Source organism: Cynara cardunculus, assembly GCF_001531365.2.
Source record: "Cynara cardunculus var. scolymus isolate 2C chromosome LG 1, CcrdV1, whole genome shotgun sequence".
In the NCBI taxonomy this organism is placed as follows: domain Eukaryota; kingdom Viridiplantae; phylum Streptophyta; class Magnoliopsida; order Asterales; family Asteraceae; genus Cynara; species Cynara cardunculus.
In genome coordinates, this window is record NC_037528.1 from 31,672,560 (window position 1) to 31,680,811 (window position 8,252).

Below are 8,252 nucleotides of genomic sequence, written 5' to 3' on the forward strand. Positions count from 1 at the left end.
ATTTATTGAACTTTCTAGAGACCCCCCCTAGAAAGTTGATTTCAGTAATGTTTCAGTTTAGCTCAAAAGAATAAAAAATAGAAACATTTTAAGCACGGGTTCTAAACTGAGTGTTTAGAAACCATACTCGGTAACGCACAGGTTCTGAACTGAAGTATTCAGAAGCCTCGTTTAGATCAGATTACAACTCCCCCTGCATTGGTGTACCAATGATATGATATTCTGATCAACACAAAATTGACACACCTGTAAAACCAGATTAAGTAGATTTGGTACCCAAATGAATTTGGGTCCTATTTTGTTAGTTTCGGGTTGGGGTATGTTATAACTACCAAACCATCTATTCCTATTAGATATATTCTTTTTAGCACTTTGAACTAAATGATCAGAAATAAAATATGATCCATACCAGTAATTGTGATCATACCTGTTCTTACCTTTACAGCTGTTCTGATAGCTGTTATCTCCATGCCAACTATTGAACTTTTTCTTATTGACAAACTCATCGGTTCTGCATGTTGACCACATAATTCTTCTCTTGCTAAGATTGATCAGATCATTAGTGGATCTCACAATGCAAGGAAGAACAGAGTTAGTAATAACAGGTGTATGATATGAAACAGAATCAGCTTTATTAACCCAAATGCTTTTAGTCTTAGAAAATTTATTGGGCGATCTTATAACATACCCTTGATAATACTGATTAGAATAACGAGAATAGTTCTTAGAAACAGTAGATTTAGGGCTGCTTGAATAACTGTTCGATTTGGAACAGTCATAGAAACTAGTTTTACACTGTGATGGAGAACCAATTGAGCTTTGTGCACAAGAAAAGTCTTTGACTTTCTGTAAAAGCTGGTCTCTTTCAGCAGTAACTAAATCAAACTTAATTTTAAGTTCAGTTCTAATCTTCAGCTCAGTTTCAAGGTCTGTTTTTAGATCATACAATTTCCTTGTAGTATCCAGGAGTTTACCTTCTAACTCCTTCTGACGCATTTCAAACTTTTTCTTCTGATTTATTAACTCTCTTTTCTCTTCATCTGAGCTGCTCTTATAATTCTCAAAAGCGATGTCAAGCCACTTTTTCTTATTTGCAAGCTCTTTAGCAATTCTTGTATACTTCTTTGAAGCATTTCTTTTCTCAAGGGAAAATTGCTTTTTCTCTTCGTCTGAAGCCTTCTGCTTTAGATCAATGCTTTAAGATAATTTCTGTAATTGACTCTGACAGTCTTCTGAGATGTCTTTCTTTTCTTTATCATTTTTGGCCCGTCCAAGATGATCAGCTGCTCAAAATCAGATATTTGCTTTAAAAACATTTTTGCATTTAGCTCTAGAGAGTTAATCTTATTATCATAAGATATATGTTCAGCTCCAAACCTTTTCTATAAATCACACATTCTCTTATTTTCCTTTTCAAATTCTATTGTTTCAAAACTGAAGCTCTTTTCAGAGCTTTTTCCTTCTCTAACTCTAGTAATTTGTGTAACTGACTCAACTCACTCTCAGATTTATCAGTTAAGACCTCCGACTCTTTACTATTTCTCCCAAAAGAAATCCTTTCAGTTTGTAGCTCTTGAAGTTTATTGAACATGTCATTATTAGCTTTACTCCAAATTCTCAAATCATCATCATAGTTTTTCCTCACTGAACTCAGAGTTTTCTCAAGATTATTAATTTTATTCATGAAATCATTCTCAACTTTTCCTAATGTTACTTTATGATCTTTTTGAAAATTTGCAATAAATTCCACATTATCATGATTCTTGTAGAACATATTAAGATATTTCTTCTTATAACTCTGTAAGTTCTTGTCCAACTCTGTAATTCTCTCTTTCAACTCCTTATTCTCTTTCTGAAGAAAATCTGCCATTTAGACAAAAATAAGATTGATCAAATACAATATCTAATGCGATGAAATCAATAAAAAGAAATCAAAATCAGTTAAGCTCAAAACACACAAACAGAAAAAAAACACAAAAACTGATGAGAAAATTATAAAAAATGACGAAAAATTGTCAAATATCAATAAAACAGTCAAAACTGTTGAAAACAGTTAAAAACTGTTAAAAACAGTCAAAGACAGTTAAGATTGATTAAAATAGTTTATGCGACGTAGAATAGTTCAAAAATCTCTCAAACACTTTAAAACATAAACCAAAACAGATAAGCAAAGATCCAAAAAATTAAAATATAGAAAAAAATTAAACCCAAGAAAATATAAGCCCAAAACAATTTTCCAAGACCAAATCAACAGAAACGATTACAATTACAGAAATGATGATACAGTACAATACAATACAACACAACCTCGAGAGCAATTTCAAACAACAAACAAAGATTAACACATTCTAATTTGTGTTCATCTGCTTGATAAAGTGCAAAAACAATAACAGACTACGAGACTTGTGATGCCACAAATCACCGACTACGAGACCAGAATCTCTACTGTTGCGTTGTCGTGGACCAATTTGTCGCTAAAATCCTCAAATGATTTGAAAAGCAACAACTTTAATACGCTAGACCATGTTTAAGCAGCCTTGATATGTATACCAGGGAAGAAACATATCCAGATAAGAATTCCTGCATTCAAAAACAGGACAATGATTACAAAATTGTTACTCAATTAAGTGTAGGTCAAAATAGGTACATATGAGGAATCTAGTAAAAATGGGAATTTATTTTCTGAGGATGTGGCCCTTTCTCCTTGTGTGTCCCCAATGGACCCTTTGTGTTCTGTAGTTCCTTCCAGCTTTACTTTGAATAATGCTTGCCACCAAAATGTTGCATCTCAGAATTGCCAACACCAAGTGAATCCCGAGAAGTAATTTAGCCTTGCAACAAGTATAACCAAATACAAATCAAGTTTTAAAATCAGCAATTAACCAATAAAATGAAATCAACAAAGAACATGTCTCTATATCAAGTTTAACAACATAAGCCACACATCATCATCCCTCGCATCATCATATTTCAAGCAAAATTATATCTGCTGCCAAGTGGTATTTACAGAAAACTGCCTCGAATGAAACTGGGGTTCATAAGGAGTGCATAAGTAACCTGTGGACCACCCAAACAGGTACCACAACTAGGACTGGTAGGGGAATCACAACCAATTGTTGTTCCTTAATTGAAAGCTGCTTGTTCAAGACTGAAGCAAATGAAATCAAGCCTTAAATTGGATAAAAATGAACTATTTGTTGTGAAATGTGGACAAGATCTGTACGATTTATATTAAATCCGGATAGTTGCTGTGCTATATTGATGACAAACAAACAAGTCAGCAAAAGATTGAGATCAAACAGAGATAGTGTGCGATTAAACCCAAAATCTTGTCAAATCCAGAAATGAGATTGAACTTTTTGATCGATATACTATCTAACCCTATCAAAGAATGTGCGATGGCGATTAACCTCAAACCAGTCAACAATTTTAAATTTTAACTCGATGAAGATGATACTCTGTGCAATGTAGTAAACCTGAATCCGAACACAGATGACCGATTTATGCTTAGAAAAACAGTAAAAAACAACCGATTGAGCGATTAAGACCAAAATCTGACTAAACCAAGCGTTGAAACCAGGTAGAACAAAAATTGATTTACAAACACCCTTTAGCGATATGAATCAAAAACCGATCAAGAAGGATAATCGATTAAACTCAAAATCAAATGAACCTGATTGTGCAATTTAAATCCAAAATCGAGCAAAAAATATCATCCAGTGAAGAAATCAATTAGGTCAAACCTTCAATTGATATGTATGAATCCGATTGAATGAGCTTAAGTGGTGTGCGTATTTGATTAACTCCGCTCAAGGGTGTGCGAATCCGGTCAATGTTCAACAATTGCTCATCACTAACACTAAATCCGATCAAAGTCCGATCACTACTATAACCAAATCCGGTCACTAGTCCGCTCAAGGGGTGTATGAATCCGGACAAATCCGCTCAAATGGTGTGCCTTAACCTGTGAGATTGAGCGATTTACTTACCTATATCAATGAAGCCTTATCTTCTGATTTGAGTGATTTAACAGAGAAACCTGTGCGAGAAGGCTTAATACGAACAAGCCTTATGCGATTTAGACATGAACTCCATTGTCTTGATGACCGATGACCGATTAGCATCAAATCTCTGTCTTTGATCGATATAATGCCTAATCCGGACACCAAATCTGGTTGAGCGAGGAAGAACAAACTCAGATGGAGGGAAGCGATTTAGAGATGAACAAGATAGGAAATGTGCGATTTAGAGAAGATGGGCCTTTGTGCGATATAAGCTAATACGGTTGGGCCTTTGAGGATAATCCGACTAAAAACAAGTCTAAAACAAAAAAAAAAAAACAACTTTTTAGCAGAATTTTGGATCAAAAATAACCTTTTAAATTATTTTTTCGAGAACATCAAAAAAATTTAAAATCCACAAATTTGATCAAATCTTGAAAAATAATGATCAAATTATAAAAAGTTGTGAGTAACAAAGATTCACAAACCAATTCCGCACATTTCAATCATATTTATAACATCGAAACATAAAAATTTGAAAAAATTTCGGATAAAAAATGGTTAAAAGATGAAGAACACTAGATGAAAATTATGAACTTCAAAAAATTTCTTGAAAAAAATTTCTTCAAATCTTTGATTTCTTCTCATAATTTCTTGCATAATCTGCTCTGATACCAATTGTGTGTCCCTGTTATGATCAATCTTCCATAAAATCATCAAACAACAATGGCAGAATATGTTTTTCTTTTAAGAACCCTAGAAGGAGTAGAGAGGAAAAGTCAATGTCTCCAAATGTGGTCAAACTTTACTATACGTAAAATGAATCTTACAATGAAGCTCCTACCTACAATTACAAGATCTTACCCTATTTATAGGGTCAAACAATAAAAGCCTAGTCAAAGTCAAACTATATATACAAAGTCAAACACGATGTCTATTTTAATTATATAAAATAATAACTTTCAAGACGAATACAATTTTATACCGACTTTCAGTCCTAACATTCTCCCCCTTTGTATTCAGACTTGAAAGAAGTTCTGCGCTTTGAGTCCTGTTTGAACTTTGAAACTTTAAGCACATTATGACTTCTTCAAAAACAAACTTCAACTTGAAATCTTCAGGCAATCGTTTGTTGAGAAAGATCTTCTAACATTCTCCCCCTCGAATGTAGAACCGCGATGATCTTCTCTTTTGACAATGTGGAACAGTAATCATCAGAAACAATGTACAAGATGTGATCTTCAAAGAATCTTCAGGCAACAAATCACAGACTTTCTCTTTGGTAAACTTTTGAAACAATGATCTTCTCATTTAAAAACTCTCAGTCGTTGTAGCACAGGAATAATCTTTCTGTAATTATCTCCAGTCGCACTTGTTTTGAGTCTTTTGCCAAATTTGAAGTTACTCCCCCTTGATCTTTACATCAGATTCCCTTTATAATGTTCGGAATTGGATATTTCATTCATTATTACATATTTTTTTCTCCAAATGTGGTCAAACTTTACTATACGTAAAATGAATCTTACAATGAAGCTCCTACCTACAATTACAAGATCTTACCCTATTTATCGGGTCAAACAATAAAAGCCTAGTCAAAGTCAAACTATATATACAAAGTCAAACACGATGTCTATTTTAATTATAGACAATAGTAACTTTCAAGACGAATACAATTTTACACTGACTTTCAGTCCTAACATTCTACTTATGCCTCATCCTCCTATGCTTTCTCCTCCTTCCCATCACCCCATGGTCACTATTGGTCAGAGAATCATGTCCCTCTCCATACTTAAAGTCCTTCTATATTTCGACATTGTTTAGCTCCTACCAGATTAGAAGATTTGTTTCATGACAAACTGTTGGTCCTGGATTATAATAACTTATACAAAATGTGTTTGTAGAAGTGGAGATTGAATACAAACATAACAACTTTTCACTTTTAATTTTATATCTTGTATTAAAACAAAGGATGCATATTTGTTATGGAAGCTAGTAATGTAAAACATGTGATCCTAAACAACCTAACTAGTGAAAATTTTGCTAACAGCTGGTAGAGTGAGAAAGGAGGGGTGCACTTTCAGATATGATGACTCAGATAGTTGAAGTCCCAAATGGAACTAAGAGAGTTTTAAAGGTAACAATTTATAATTAGGGGGGGGGGGGGGGGAGGTTGAATACAAACACACAAATTTTCACTTTTTAAATTCCTTTATTGATAAAAGAAGATCAATACAAAATTTATAAATTGTTATGGAAGAAGATAAGGTTAAGACCTAATCTAAACAATCTAAGAAACACATAGTTGCACAGGACGAGATAAGGACAACAGAGAAGAAAGTTAGAAGAAGAAGGCGTTACTGAAAAGATATATTTTCTCAGCTATTTATACTCATTGCATTTAATGCAAGTCAGAGGGTACAAGCCACATGACAAACTTTTAGTGGAGAGTTGTCATTTGTCTTCAGACATGCAGGCTTTTAGCCGTATATTAACAGTTGACTTTCATAAAGTTGGAAAACACATTTGAAGACAATAAAGTAACCCCGTAATTGTACCTTTCTGTTTGAGGTATGGAGTTGTCTTTTTGTGCGTATAGGATAAGGAAAAAAATAATTTTGTCAAGCAAGATTCATTTGATCACTGATACTGATTCATCTCTAAAGGTTCTTCATTGTTCGCTGAGTCTTGGTCAGATTTTACACTTTGATTTAGACATTCTGTTATCACTAAATTCACTATCACGAACTATCGTATCTCTTTCTTCAGCTACTTCTTTGACATCACTGAAGGTTCATTTGGTGTGAGTTTTGTCATTGGTACATGTTCAACATCACTGAACAGACTCAAAGATGATCGATGAAACTAAATAAAAAACAAAACAAACATTTTACACTAAGTAAGGAGGGTCATCATCAGATCAGTAAGAGAGTTTGGATCAACAAAATCCCCCTATTTGATGATGACAAAGAAACATAAAGAGAATTGCTATCTATTACAGTACAAGGATGGAACATTGTAAGATACATATCCTATTTACTATTTTGGGGATCTTTTTCAGTGTCAGGGAGTATTTTGTTGAATTTCATTTAATTGTAAAAGATTACAATTGAGGAAATAAAATAGCATAACTGAGAGTTACATCACTGAAAGGATATTAGCTGATAAATGTAAAGAAAGAAAACTTTTCACAAATTAATAGATCAAACAAAGAAATGAAACTCATATATTCATGTCCCATTTACTGTTTTCAGGGATCTTTTTCAGCGTAGATAAGATGAGGTACTTTTGAAATTTTATTGATAATTGAAACAAAATATTACAAAGTATAATGAAATTACAAATCTTGTAAGTACTAGATGCTGAAAGTCTATACACTGATAAAAGAAAAAGAAATTCTAACTATCAGCTAGATCATCAAAAGGAATGTAGAAAGAGACTTGTTCTCCTTGATTCTTTCTCTTCAACATTTCCTTTCTAATCACTATATCAATAATCTCTCCAAAAATGTCATCATTGATCTCGGAACGAAGATACTCAAGATGTTCAACTGGAGAAGATGAAGTTGAGAGACTCTCTGAAACCTATGCTCACCATCATCGTCTAGAGAGCTAAGACCATATTCAGGTTTGGTATGCATTGAGTTGGGAACATAAGGACTTTTCTTAGGAAGTGTCAGGTTAAGCATTGATAGATCAGGTCTCTTCATGTACTTGTGTTGTGTCTAAAATGTTGTATTCAAGTCCTGTGCTTAAACAGTTTTATATGCTTTGTAATAGTAGCTTTGTTCCTAGTACTAGTTGTTGGTATAAATAATTAGTTGTTAGTTTTCGTAGTTGTACTTCAACAGAGATCATATGTAAATAGATTGAGAGAGATTCTTTAGAGAGAGATATTTGTAATCAAGAACACCTTGTATACATTTGACATCAATATGCATGCCGACAAATTCATTTCTATCTTTTGTGTTATTGATTCATGTTGAATTGATTGATTAAAACTTGAAACTAGGATCACTATTGGTATCAGAGCAAATCAGAACTATCTGGATTGGTTTTTGGATTGATTTCAATTGCCAATTTCTTGGATTCTTGGTTCGAACTTTTTGGTTTCTGTTCTTAATGTTCTTGACCGAATTGAACTTTCTAATCCATTTTTGGTGAATCTGGTTATGCTTAATTTGTTTTTGTGATGTTTTTGCACTAATCTGTGCATAAAATTTCAATGATTTTGCATTTCTTGGTTGAATTTGGT